A 13,617-nucleotide genomic window follows, 5' to 3' on the forward strand; every position below is an offset into this window, starting at 1 on the left:
GTCTCTGATGCTAGGAGGGATTGGGGGCAGGAGGAGAAGGGGATGACAGAGGATGAGATGGCTGGATGGCATCACTGACTCAATGGACATGAGTCTGGGTGAACTCCGGGAGTTGGTGATGGACAGGGAGGCCTGGCCTGCTGTGATTCATGGGGTTGCCAAGAGTCAGGCATGACTGAGCAACTGAACTGAACTGAACCATTATTCCTAGGGTAACAGATGCCTGCTCACAACTGTACCTGGCTAACCAGGACAGGGACCTTGCAAGGGGCACACAAGACAGAAAAAAGATGCCTGTAGGTGATCTGAGGTTATCTTTAGGGAGGGTAGGCTGCCATAACTTTTTTTTATACCACATTTGAATTTTAATTTATTTTTTAAATTATTTTTATTGGACTATAGTTGATTTACAATGTTCTGTTAGTTTCAGCTGTATAGTAAAGTGAATTAGTTTTCCATATACACATATCCACTCTTTTTTAGATTCTTTTTTCCATCATTGTAAGTAACTTCCTCAAGCCCCATCATATTAACTTCTACCATTTACACCTGAATACTCTGGAGAACACTAGTTTCTCCTAAGACAACCTAGAATCCAGAGGTGGAGGCAGGGTATTCTGTCAGTTCAGTTCAGTCCCTCAGTCATGTCCAAATCTTTGCAACCCCATGAACCACTGCACGCCAGGCCTCCCTGTCCATCACCAACACCCAGAGCCTACCCAAACTCATGTCCATTGAGTCAATGATGCCATCCAACCATCTCATCCTCTGTTTGTCCCCTTCTCCTCCTGCCCCCAATCGCTCCCAGCATTAGGATCTTTTCCAATGAGTCAGCTCTTCACATCAGGTGGCCCAAGTATTAGAGTTTCAAGTTTAACATCAGTCCTTCCAATGAACACCCAGGACTGATTTCCTTTAGGATGGACTGGATGGATCTCCTTGCAGTTCAAGGAACTCTCAAAAGTCTTCGCCAACACCACAGTTCAAAAGCATCAATTCTTCGGCGTTCAGCTTTCTTTATAGTCCAACTCTCACATCCATACAAGACTACTGGAAAAACCATAGCCTTGACTAGACAGACCTTTGTTGACAAAGGAATGTCTCTGCTTTTCAATATGCTGTCTAGGTTGGTCATAACTTTCCTTCCAAGGAGTAAGCGTCTTTTAATTTCATGGCTGCAGTCACCATCTGCAGTGATTTTGGAGCCCAAGAAAATAAAGTCTGACACTGTTTCCACTGTTTCCCCATCTATTTCCCATGAAGTGATGGGACCAGATGCCATGATCTTCGTTTTCTGAATGTTGAGCTTTAAGCCAACTTTTTCACTCTCCGCTTTCACTTTCATCAAGAGGTTCTTTAGTTCCTCTTCACTTTCTGCCATAAGGGTGGTGTCATCTGCATATCTGAGGTTATTGATATTTCTCCTAGGAATCTTGATTCCAGCTTGTGCTTCTGCCAGCCCAGCATTTCTCATTATGCACTCGGCATATAAGTTAAATAAGCAGGGTGACAATATACAGCCTTGACGTACTCTTTTTCCTATTTGGAACCAGTCTGTTGTTTGATGTCCAGTTCTAACTGTTGCTTCCTGACCTGCATACAGGTTTCTCAAAAGGCAGCTCAGGTGGTCTGGTATTCCCATCTCTTTCAGAATTTTCCACAGTTTATTGTGATCGACACCGTCAAAGGCTTTGGTATAGTCAATAAAGAAGAAATAGATGTTTTTCTGGAACTCTCTTGCTTTTTCGATGATCCAACGGATGTTGGCAATTTAATCTCTGGTTCCATTGCCTGTTCTGAAACCAGCTTGAACATCTGGAAGTTCATGGTTCATGTATTGCTGAAGCCTGGCTTGGAGAATTTTGAGCATTACTTTACTAGCGTGTGAGATGAGTGCAATTGTGCGGTAGTTTGAGCATTCTTTGGCATTTCCTTTCTTTGGTATTGGAATGAAAACTGACCCTTTCCAGTCCTGTGGCCAATGCTGAGTTTTCCAAATTTGCTGACATATTGAGTGCAGCACTTTCACAGCATCATATTTTAGGTATTCTCTGGAGCAACATAAACTTGGCATGAGAAATACATTAGGCCTTTCTATAGGGCAGATCAAGAAATACAGGGATCCTAGGTAGGCTAAGACTTTCATGCCTTTCAAAATGACTTCATGCTGGTGAGGGCTGACACTCGAGAATATGGTCGATTTCACTGGAGTAAGGCCATTTTGATATTTTACCAGTTACATATGGAGTCTTGGGTTAAACTTACCTGGCACCGTATTTCTACTTCAGTCTTAAAGGTACTCTTTAGAAATTGGCACCTAAGACAGTTGGCTGTCTGACCTGACCCTCAGTCTTGTTCTGTGTCTATTTTACTTCTTCTCTTTGTACCCTCAAACTTCCCCATCCTTCTTTAAAGAGGTCATACTATCTCCCACCAAGGAGCAATGGAATGTAACAGGAACAGAACTCTGCAGATAACGGCCAATCTACGTTGCTGCGGTAACCTGCAGGTGTTTGGGGCTCACTTTGCCACTGACCTGTCTCCTGAGGCCTTACATCAAGGGGTTCTGTCAGTGGTTATACTGCCTTACATAGATCTTTCTGGGTTTTTAATCTTGTAATGCTAATGAAAGCTTTATCCAATTTATGACATCCTACGAATAAAAATGTTGGCAGGCGTGGACCTTTCTTATCCTCTTGGCTGGTGATAAAATAGTCTGTGGTGTTAGTTGGGACCAATTTTGACTCAAGGGTTTCTTTGCCAGAGGTAAATTGTTTCTTTCTATCTATCCTGGTGGCTATCTGAATTTTATAAGTTTAAACGTTCTTCTGTCAAAGGAAATAGACCAGATAAAAAGTGTGACATTTGGGTCTAGGGAGACAGAGAATGGTGTCTGAGTTGGATTACTTATTAGAAAAATAAATCATATTCTCTTACTTGTGTTTTGCTTTAAGCCACATTTTGGACACCATAATACCAAAAACATTTCTGAGGTCAGCAGTAGGCCTGACTTTCCTAAATGGAGCAACACTGGACGATCATCTAGTAAATACAATTTTAAGGAATTCTAACATGAGAAGGCAACAAAAATTCAGTTTCAAACTCTGCCTTCTAAAGCACAGCAGGATGAAACAGATTAGGATAAGCAAAATTAGAGCCATATTCATTTAAGAAATACAGATAGAAATGGTCAGGAATTAGCAACAACACAGGCAATGTCGTTCAGTGTGTAGAGTGACCAACTGTCTTGGTTTGGCTGAGATTGTCCCAGTTTTAGCGCTGAAAATCCCACATCCCAGGAAACCCCTTCATTCCAGGCAAACTGGAACATTCAGCCACCCTAAAGCAGGGCCAAGTCACAGACCACAGGCCATGGCCAAAATAGACAGTCCAGCTATTTTTATGGTTGATGCATATGTTTGTCTCAATATCTTTGCATCTTAGTAAGAGAAGGGTTAAAATTCTCAACCTCCCACTCAGAATTGTTAGGAGAAATTGCCTCAATTCATCACTAGGCAATTTGCAAATGTAAGATGCTATAAAATTACAAGCAATGGCTTGGCAGTGATTTTCACGCAGCTAGTAGACTTACCTGGCTGATGCCAAGTTCTTGCTGTGTAACTATTAGAGCTTTCCCTATGGGGAAAATCTAGCCCATTGTGAGTAATTTTACATTTCTTTCATTCCCGCTAATGCTAGGCCACCTCTCAGGACAATACAGGGCCACCTTGGCTACAATTTTGTTTAACCCAGCTGGATGCAGCCAAATTATGGGCTTCTTTTTGGGTGGAGCATATTTTTGTGGGCTGCGGGAGACCTGTAATTCATCTTTTTGTCTTTAATGCAAAACCATTTATAGCTTTGGGTGATGTAAAATCCACAGGGTGCCTACAACAGTGTCACGTAACCAAAGGGCTTCCCACATGATCCCTCTCGGGGGACACAGTGGAGCCAGGGCCTCACCCAAGTCTCTGTCCACCCACTCGCCACATCTCCTGCGCCAGCCCATCCCCAGGCAGGGTGGCAGCCTGCAGAGCCTTCTACTTCTTTCTCCCCTTGTGGTTCAGAGGTTTCAATTATCAGCCAGGTTCTCTTTTCATGGAGAGAGCTATTGTTTGATGCGGTGCATTCATCCATCCATAAGCACCTCAAATCGGTCTGACTTGCTAGTTTCAGAACCATGGCAACAGCATAGTTTTGTGCGAAAGAACTAGATAAAAAAGCAAAACCTCATTTTTAGGCCCAGCTCTGGCTCAGATATCACAGGCCAATTGCCCGACCTCACAGGACTTCTGTTTCTTCATCTGTTAAATGAGAGGGTTGGATTAAATTAGCCGTAAAGCCCTTTTAGCCTCTAAAATTCTATAATTCAATACCAGAGTGCTAACTGGTGGGGAATGTAAGAGAGAGAAGAGGAGACTTCCCTGGTTGTTCAGTGGTTAAGTCCTCTCCTTCCTGTGCAGGGGGCGCAGGTTAGATCCCTGGTTGGCGAGCTAAGATCCCATATGCCTCACAGCCAAAACACCAGAACGTAAAAAACAGAGGCAATACTGTAAAAAATTCAATGAGAACTTTAAAAATGGTCCACACCAAAAGAAAAAGTCTTAAAACAAAAAAAGAGAAGGAAGAGATAAAGAGGTATATACAGGGACAGTCTATTCAATAGGAAGCCAAGGCCCTAAAGAGGAGAGGGCAGATCTCCACAAGGCGAGGACCTCCATCAGAGGGCCATCCAATGACCGCTAGAACAGGAAGAGCTGCTATTCCATCCTCAGGAGTTTGCTGGACTCTGTCATAATTTGACTTCTCTCCCACCATCATTTTAAACCTCTGGTTAAAGTGGTACCCAACTGCCTTCCACTGGGAGTGATGTGGAGGAACGGATTACTGTGAAGTCAGAAAAGATAATGTTAAAAAGCTGGTTCTAAGGAAGCAAGAGCAGAAAGCTATTAAACTGAAATCCATTTACAAATAGCTCATTTTCTCATCAACACAACTGCACTTCTATAGATCTCAGTGGGAAACCCTGAATTTAGCAAACAGCTCTTCAAAAGCAAGTTCTTGGGATTACCACACAGGGCATGGCTGAACGGAGAGGAAGCAAGGAAGTGGAAATCAGCACTGTTGCCTACACTGGGCTTCACCCTGAGCTCTTTAGCTCTTCTTTGTTTTAGAGACTGAAGAATTCTACTTTACTGGCACTGATAACTCCTGTGATTATGAAAGATAATGTTAATAGAATCAGTCTCCAGAGGAAGATCATTTACGATCAGAACTCTTTAGTTCCTGGTATTATTGGTGAGTCTCAATTATTGCTACTCCCTTTACCCAAATTAACTTCTAGGGTATAGTACACAAAGGAAAATAGCAATATATCATCTATTCTAGATTCTCTCATCCAGGGGTCCCCAGTATCCCAAGGGATATGCATTGATAATTAATATCTGACAGCTTTTTTCACGATGTTAAAAGCTGTATCGACAATTATGAATTTCTCTGAGTCTGCTCCAACCCTGAACCTTTTAATGCAGCTACCTTCACACTCACTGTACTTTAACAGATGTATTAAATGATGATTGTCCAGGAATTTATTCAGGTCCAGTCTCTGTTTACTGTTTCTTCCCATTCTTAACCACCTTTATAATCCTGCCCCTCTAATCCCTCCAGATAAGAGGGTGATTACAGATAAGTGATATCTTGTATTTGGTCTCTGTAATTTTTAAAACTTTTTATGATAGAATGTTTTGTAAATGTGTATAGATATAGCTAAGCTAAGCTAAGTCACTTCAGTCATGTCCGACTCTGTGCAACCCCATAGACGGCAGCCCACCAGGCTCCCCCGTCCCTGGGATTCTCCAGTCAAGAACATGGAGTGGGTTGCCATTTCCTTCTCTAATGCATGAAAGTGAAAAGTGAAAGTGAAGTCGCTCAGTCGTGTCCGACTCTTAGTGACCCCATGGACTGCAGCCCACCAGGCTCCTCCGTCCATGGGATTTTCCAGGCAAGAGTACTGGAGTGGGGTGCCATTGCCTTCCCCAGTGTATAGATATAGACGTACATATATATATATATATATATATATATAGAGAGAGAGAGAGAGAGAGAGAGGTGCTCAGCTGGTAAAGAATCTGCCTGCAATGCAAGAGAACCAGGTTCAATCCCTGGGTCAGGAAGATCCCCTGGAGAAGGGATAGGCTACCCACTCCAGTATTCTTGGGCTTCCCTGGTGGCTCAGACAGTAAAGAATCTGCCTGCAATGTGGGAGACCTCGGTTCGATCCTTGGATTGGGAGGATCCCCTGGAGGAGGGCATGGCTACCCACTCCAGTATTCTTGCCTGGAGAATCCCCACGGATGGAGGAGCCTGATGGGCTACAGTCCATGGGGTTGCAAAGAGTTGGACACGACTGAGTGACTAAGCAGAGCACAGCACAAAGAGAGAGAGACAGGCAAAGAAAGACAGAGAAAAACCAAAACAGAGAGGAAATAGTATGATAAACCCCCATGTATCCATTACTGTCCATGTTATCAATTGATGTCCAACTAATATATTTAATGCCAAGAAGAGATCATTTTAAACACTCCCTTCCTTCATACAATGAAACGTTTTTGGTAATACTTGTGAAATGAAACATATAATGGCCAGAGTAGAATTGCAGACAGTGAAAATATTCTTTTACTGAACTACATATAAATAATCATTTCAGTTAAAAGATAAAAATAAAATAAATAGTACAGTACTAAAAAAGAAAAAGACATAATATTTATTCAATAGTGTATGTATCAACTTAGCAGTTTGAACTTTGATCCTTTGGTTATAGTCTGAGATATTAATGTTTTATGTACATAATTATCCAATAACTAATAGGCAAATATTGATAAAACTGAAATGTTTACAAAAGATTGAATTTACAAAACTAATAAATCATAACATGAATGCAATATTTTATTTTCTTGATTCCTTCTTTTTTGCTTGTTTAACATTACTTGGACTTTATTTTATGCAAAAAACCCACAAAAACACAGAGATACAAAAAACTCTCCTGGCTAAAGTTATCACTGCCTATCATTTTGTGTGTAAACTTTTAGCCCCCTTTTAGCTGCCCCCCCCGTATATTTTACTTACTTTAATGAAAAGTAGAGTACTTAAAGAGAGTCATGAGTTTTTGCTTTCTATTCTGCATGAGTGATTTGTTATCTTGAAATCATTCTTCAATTTTAAAATAATTAACAAGAAAGTAAAATAAATTTTAATGGTAAACATAATACTCAAAACTCAGTAAAATGCAGGAGATACGGGTTCAGTCCCTGGTTTGGGAAGATCCCACGTGCCTTGGAGCGACTAAGCCAGTGTGCCACAACTATTGAGCTTATGCTCTAGAGCCCAAGAACCAAAACTACTGAGCCCTCGAGTCACAGCCACTGAAATCCACGTGCTCCAGAGCCCTTGCACTGCAATGAGAAGCCCACGCACAGCTACAGAGTAGCTCCCACTCGCCACATCTAGAGGAAAGCCCTCATAGCAACGAAGACCCAGGGCAGCCAAGAAAAGAAAAACATCAGTAGAATATTTCATGTGTGAACTGAAATGTCTTCTTCCCAATATAACACACCTTCCAGTTCAGTCTCTGTTTAATTATTACCCATGTTAAGCACAAATCAATACTCAAAAAACCACATGGAATGAATGTATTGCAGTAACTCAGGTTCTCTTTCTTTGACTTTTACAATCATTATACTATCCTGCTGCTGCTGCTGCTGCTAAGTCGCTTCAGTCGGTCACATCTTTAACCCTGGAGAACTACATGTTCCTGATTTGAATTATACTATCCTAGTTCATTTCAAATCAGGAACATGCAGTACTCCAGGGTTAAAGATGTGACCTTCAGCAGAAGTGAAGGTTCCAAATAGTACAGACTTAAATGTTTTAAAATTCTCTACAAAAAATGCATCCCGTTATTGTCTGCACCTGGGCTGAACTGCTTGCACCACTCTTGACCTTGCACACCACTTTTCCACTCGTTTTAACACTGTGTTATGTGTTAATAGTTGTTCATGCCCACCTATTTGTGGTGTTGGAGAAGACTCTTGAGAGTCCCTTGGACTGCAAGGAGATCCAACCAGTCCATTCTGAAGGAGATCAGTCCTGGGTGTTCTTTGGAAGGACTGATGCTGACGCTGAAACTCCAATACTTTGGCCACCTCATGTGAAGAGTTGACTCACTGGAAAAGACCCTGATACTGGGAGGGATTGGGGGCAGGAGGAGAAGGGGACGACAGAGGATGAGATGGCTGGATGGCATCACCGACTCGATGGACATGAGTTTGGGTAAACTCCGGGAGTTGGTGATGGACAGGGAGGCCTGGCGTGCTGTGGTTCGTGGGGTCGCAAATAGTTGGACACAACTGAGTGACTGAACTGAACTGATACCCATTTATTAATAGCAGTAGCTTGGGGGGACCCTGTTTTCCCTATTACTCTCCTCTATTCAGGCCTCAATCTAAAGGTTCCTCTGTGTCTCTCATCCCTGACCTGTCCACATTAACTTCCAATTGGCCCAGAAAATCCAGCTTTAATAGTTCTGCAAGGTGCGTGATATTTTGGCCTTATAGGTAGGCCCTCTCTTGAATAAAGCTATTATTTTTTCCTTTATGCTTTTAGATGGGCCAGCTAAAATAGAATTGTGTTTCTATTTTCTCAATTTTATTAAGATATAATTAATATATAGCCCTGTATAAGTTTAAGGTGTGCAGCATAATGCCTTCACATACACACGCATACAAACAGTGATTACCACAAAAAGTTCAGCTAATGTCCATCACCTCGTATAGTTACCAGAAAAATTTGCTATTCCTTGTAATGAGAACTTTTAGGATCTACTGCCAGTAATTTTCAAATATGCCACACAGCAATGTCAACTAGAGTCATCATGCTGTACATTACATCCCCAGTACTTATGTGTCTTATTACTGAAAGTTTGTACATTTTGACTGCCTTCATTTATTTTTTTAAAATTTTATTTTATTTTTAAACTTTACATAATTGTATTAGTTTTGCCAAATATCAAAATGAATCCGCCACAGGTATACATGTGTTCCCCATCCTGAACCCTCCTCCCTCCTCCCTCCCCATACCATCCCTCTGGGTCGTCCCAGTGCACTAGCCCCATGCATCCAGTATCGTGCATTGAACCCGGACTGGCATCTCGTTTCATACATGATATTTACATGTTTCAATGCCATTCTCCCAAATCTTCCCACCCTCTCCCTCTCCCACAGAGTCCATAAGACTGTTCTATACATCAGTGTCTCTTTTGCTGTCTCGTACACAGGGTTATTGTTACAAAGAACTAAATAGACATTTCTCCAAAGAAGACATACAGATGGCTAACAAACACATGAAAAGATGCTCAACATCACTCATTATCAGAGAAATGCAAATCAAAACCACTATGAGGTACCATTTCACACCAGTCAGAATGGCTGTGATCCAAAAGTCTACAAGCAATAAATGCTGGAGAGGGTGTGGAGAAAAGGGAACCCTCTTACACTGTTGGTGGGAATGCAAACTAGTACAGCCACTATGGAGAACAGTGTGGAGATGCCTTAAAAAACTGGAAATAGAACTGCCTTATGACCCAGCAATCCCACTGCTGGGCATACACACTGAGGAAACCAGAAGGGAAAGAGACATGTGTACCCCAATGTTCATCGCAGCACTGTTTATAATAGACTGCCTTCATTTAATTCCCCCTATCATCACCTCCTACCTCTGGTAACCACAAATCTCATCTCTTTTTATGAGTTGGGTTTTTCATTTGTTTGTTTAGATTCTACATATAAGTAAGACCATACAGTATTTGTCTTTCTCTATCTGACTTATTTCACTTAGCATAATACATAATACCTTAGCATAATCCCTATAGTCAAAGCTATGGCTTTTCTATTAATCACATATGGATATGAGATTCAGACCATAAAGAAGGCTGAGTGCTGAAGAATTGATGCTTTCAAGCTGTGGTTCTGGAGAAGACTCAAGATCCCTCGGACCGCAAGGAGATCAAACTAGTCAATACTAAAGGAAATCAACCCTGAATACTCATTGGAAGGATTGATGCTGAAGCTGAAGTTCTAATACCTTGGCTACTTGATTCAAAGAGCCAACTCATTGGAAAAGACCCTGATGCTGGGAAAGATTGAAGGCAGGAGGAGAAGGGGACGACAGTGGATGAGATGGTTGGATGGCATCACCGACTCAATGGACATGAGTTTGAGCAAACTCCAGGAGATGGTGAGGGACAGGGAAGGCTGGTGTGTTGCAGTCCATGGGGTCACAAAGAGGCAGACATGAGCTAGCAACTGAATAACAACAATATTGTTCTTATTCATATTATTAATAACAACAATCCTTGAGGTCCATCCATGTTGTCACAAGTGGCAGGATTTCTTTCTTTTTATGACTAAATAAAACAGTATTCCATTGTATAGATTAGAAAGTTTGTTTCCTTTGAGATATTATTGAAATCTTCAAGAATTAGCCACCAAGTCTAAAATCCCATCTGAAGTCTTTTTACAGAAGGCTTTAAATCTCTAGCTTCAGCAGAGGTTTTACTACTTCTAAAAGGTTTGCCATCTTCCCTGTGGAGAAAGAAGGGGCCCTTGAAAACCAACTTAGTCGTTCCACATATTAAGACCTGCTATTTAAATCCTCCATGAGCATTTATCAGGACACCAAATGGAAAAGAGATTAACTCAAAGGAGTTTTGGTAATAGCTAAGACATGGAGAAAACCAGTTAAGGACCATGATATGGACAAAGACAGGCAGGACAGACCAAAATAGGTGGCACCTCAGGAAGGCTAAAAATTTAGTCCCTCTTCAAGCCAATACTCTTTAGATATTTGTTTAATATTTGTTTATGGGACAAGAATATCTTAAATTTTTCATTTGAGATACTGTCTCATTTGGAGGGGGATGACCAAATTGTGTATTTACCAGTAATATAAAAACTCTCTTGTGGAGAGCTGCATTAACTTACACCATATGGCCAATGTATTCTATTGATTTTTAAAAATCATTAATTTATTTGGTTGCATTGGGTCTTAGCTGCAGCATGTGGGGTCCTCTGTCATGGCTCATGGACTCTCTAGTTACAGCTCGAAGGCTTAGTTGCCCCATGGCATGTGGAATCCTAGCTCCCCCACCAGGGATTAAACACATGTTCCCTGCATTGCAAGGCAGACTCTTACCACTGAACTACCAGGGAAGTCCCTCGATTGATGTTTTATGTGCATCTCAGTCACTCACTAACTAACTCACTCACTCACTAACTCTTTTGTGACCCTCCATGGACTATAACCCGCCTGGCTCCTCTGTCCATGGCATTTCCTAGGCAAGAATACTGGAGGAGGTTGCCATTTCATACTTTCAGGGATCTTCCCCACCCAGGGATCACCCACACCTCTTGCATCTTCTGTATTGGTAGATGGACTCTTTACCACTGCGCCACCTGGGAAGCCCCCATTGTTATTTTACTGATTATTTATTAAGTAAGTACCTGGCTGGCATATTCCTTAATTCATAGTTTGATAGGATAAAGGAATAAGTAATTAGGAGCTCAGGGTGGGAGAGTCTAGTAAAGCTTTGTAGACTATGGTTGCCTTGCTTTTTGTTTCTGTTGTTTTTCATTGCCTTTCATTGTTGTTTTAGCTATTATTTTTTTTTTCTGACTATATTCTTTAAATTCCAAAGGAGCTAATTACAAAGACCACTGGAAAATTCTGCAAACTAATGGTTCAGTTTAGTTCAGTCGCTCAGTCGTGTCTGACTCTTTGTGACCCTATGAACCGCAGCATGCCGGGCCTCCCTGTCCATCCTCCACCAATTCCCAGAGTTTACCCAAATGCATGTCCATTGATTCCCTTTAGATTTTTATCTAAAGGGGCTTTTAGATATATGCAACAGTAATTTAGCATTTGGTTCCTCCAGAATCAACTGATATGCTCTCTCAGTTCACATATCTAAACCAGTTCATAGACCCACAGCCCCTTGTGTGAAAGGGAGATTGGGTCATTTTGAAGAAAAACACTCCAATACTGCAACAGAAATATACTGTGGATCCTTCCACAGCCTTCCACAAAGAGTCTATATTCATCTACTAGGCTTGCTGGATACAGAGAAAAGGCAAAAATCCCTTGTTTTTATGGACTTATCAGACACTAGCTGAACATGGAGAAGGCAATAGCACCCCACTCCAGTACTCTTGCCTGGAAAATCCCATGGATGGAGGAGCCTGGCAGGCTACAGTCCATGGGGTTTCTACGAGTCAGATACGACTGAGTGACTGACTTCACTTTCACTTTTCACTTTCATGCATTGGAGAAGGAAATGGCAACCCACTCCAGTGTTCTTGCCTGGAGAATCCCAGGGATCGGGGAGCCTGGCGGGCTGCCATCTATGGGGTCACACAGAGTTGGACATGACTGAAGCGACCTAGCAGCAGCAGCGGCAGAAGCAGCTGAACATGAATGATCCTCTGGAACCTAGAATGTGATCTTATTTGGAAATATCATCTTTGCAGATAAAATTATAAGGACAATACTGAATCAGGGTAGGACTTAAATCCAATTAAAATGCCCTCACGAGAGACAGGAGAAAGGGAAAAAAGGCCATGTGAAATGGAGGCAGATATTGGAGTTATGCAGCCCTAAGCCAGTAAGGCTTCCCAGGTGGTGCTAGTGGTAAAGAACCCACCTGCCAATACAGGAGACTTAAGAGACTCAGGTCCAATCCGTGTGTGGGGAAGATCCCCTGGAGAAGGAAATGGCACCCCACTCCAGTATTCTTGCCTGGAGAACCCCACAGACAGAAGGGCCTGGTGGGCTGCAGTCCATGGGGTCACAAAGAGTCGGACACGACTGAAGCAACTTAGCATGAAGCATACAAGCCAATAGGAGCCTCCAGAAGCTGGAAGAGGACAGAAAGGATCCTCATTTGGAACTTTTAGAGGAAAGTTGCCCCGTCGACCCCTTAATTTCAAACTTCTGGTTTCCAGCGCTATGAGGGAATACGTTTCTGTTCTTTAAAGCCACCAAGTTTGTGGTAATTTATTACAGTAACTCTAGGAAATTAACATAGTCTTCTAAATTGTTGCTCATCCCCAACGACCCAAAAAACCCACTATAATCTACCAGTCTACCAAGGACTTATGGAGGTCAGTAAATACGACATTCTGGCCTAAGTCTACACCATAGAGAGCCCAGTAGGTTCATGGGCCCGTTGTATGGTTATTTCCAGAATGTGTGATTAGAGACATGCTAGGCCACTGATAGAATTGCTGCATTGGCTTCCTGACCCATGGAGTGATGGCTATTACAGTAAGAAGAGCTAAGAAGAGCAATTGGAGCATCCTCTCCTAGTGAGAGTAGTAAACAAAACCCAGTACTGCATCCTTGAGGAAACTCAAGTTTAGTGACACCAGTGATTACTGTCACATCCTCCACGTTATTTGCCTATTTGGACTGGGCAGAAGGTAGTTAGATTTTGGAGAATGACTATAGATTATCATACATCAATTAGGTGTTTTTCTGCAATTGTTTTTCCAATTTGGTATACAGTCT

Source organism: Bos indicus, chromosome 16 (assembly GCF_029378745.1).
Source record: "Bos indicus isolate NIAB-ARS_2022 breed Sahiwal x Tharparkar chromosome 16, NIAB-ARS_B.indTharparkar_mat_pri_1.0, whole genome shotgun sequence".
NCBI classification, from domain to species: domain Eukaryota; kingdom Metazoa; phylum Chordata; class Mammalia; order Artiodactyla; family Bovidae; genus Bos; species Bos indicus.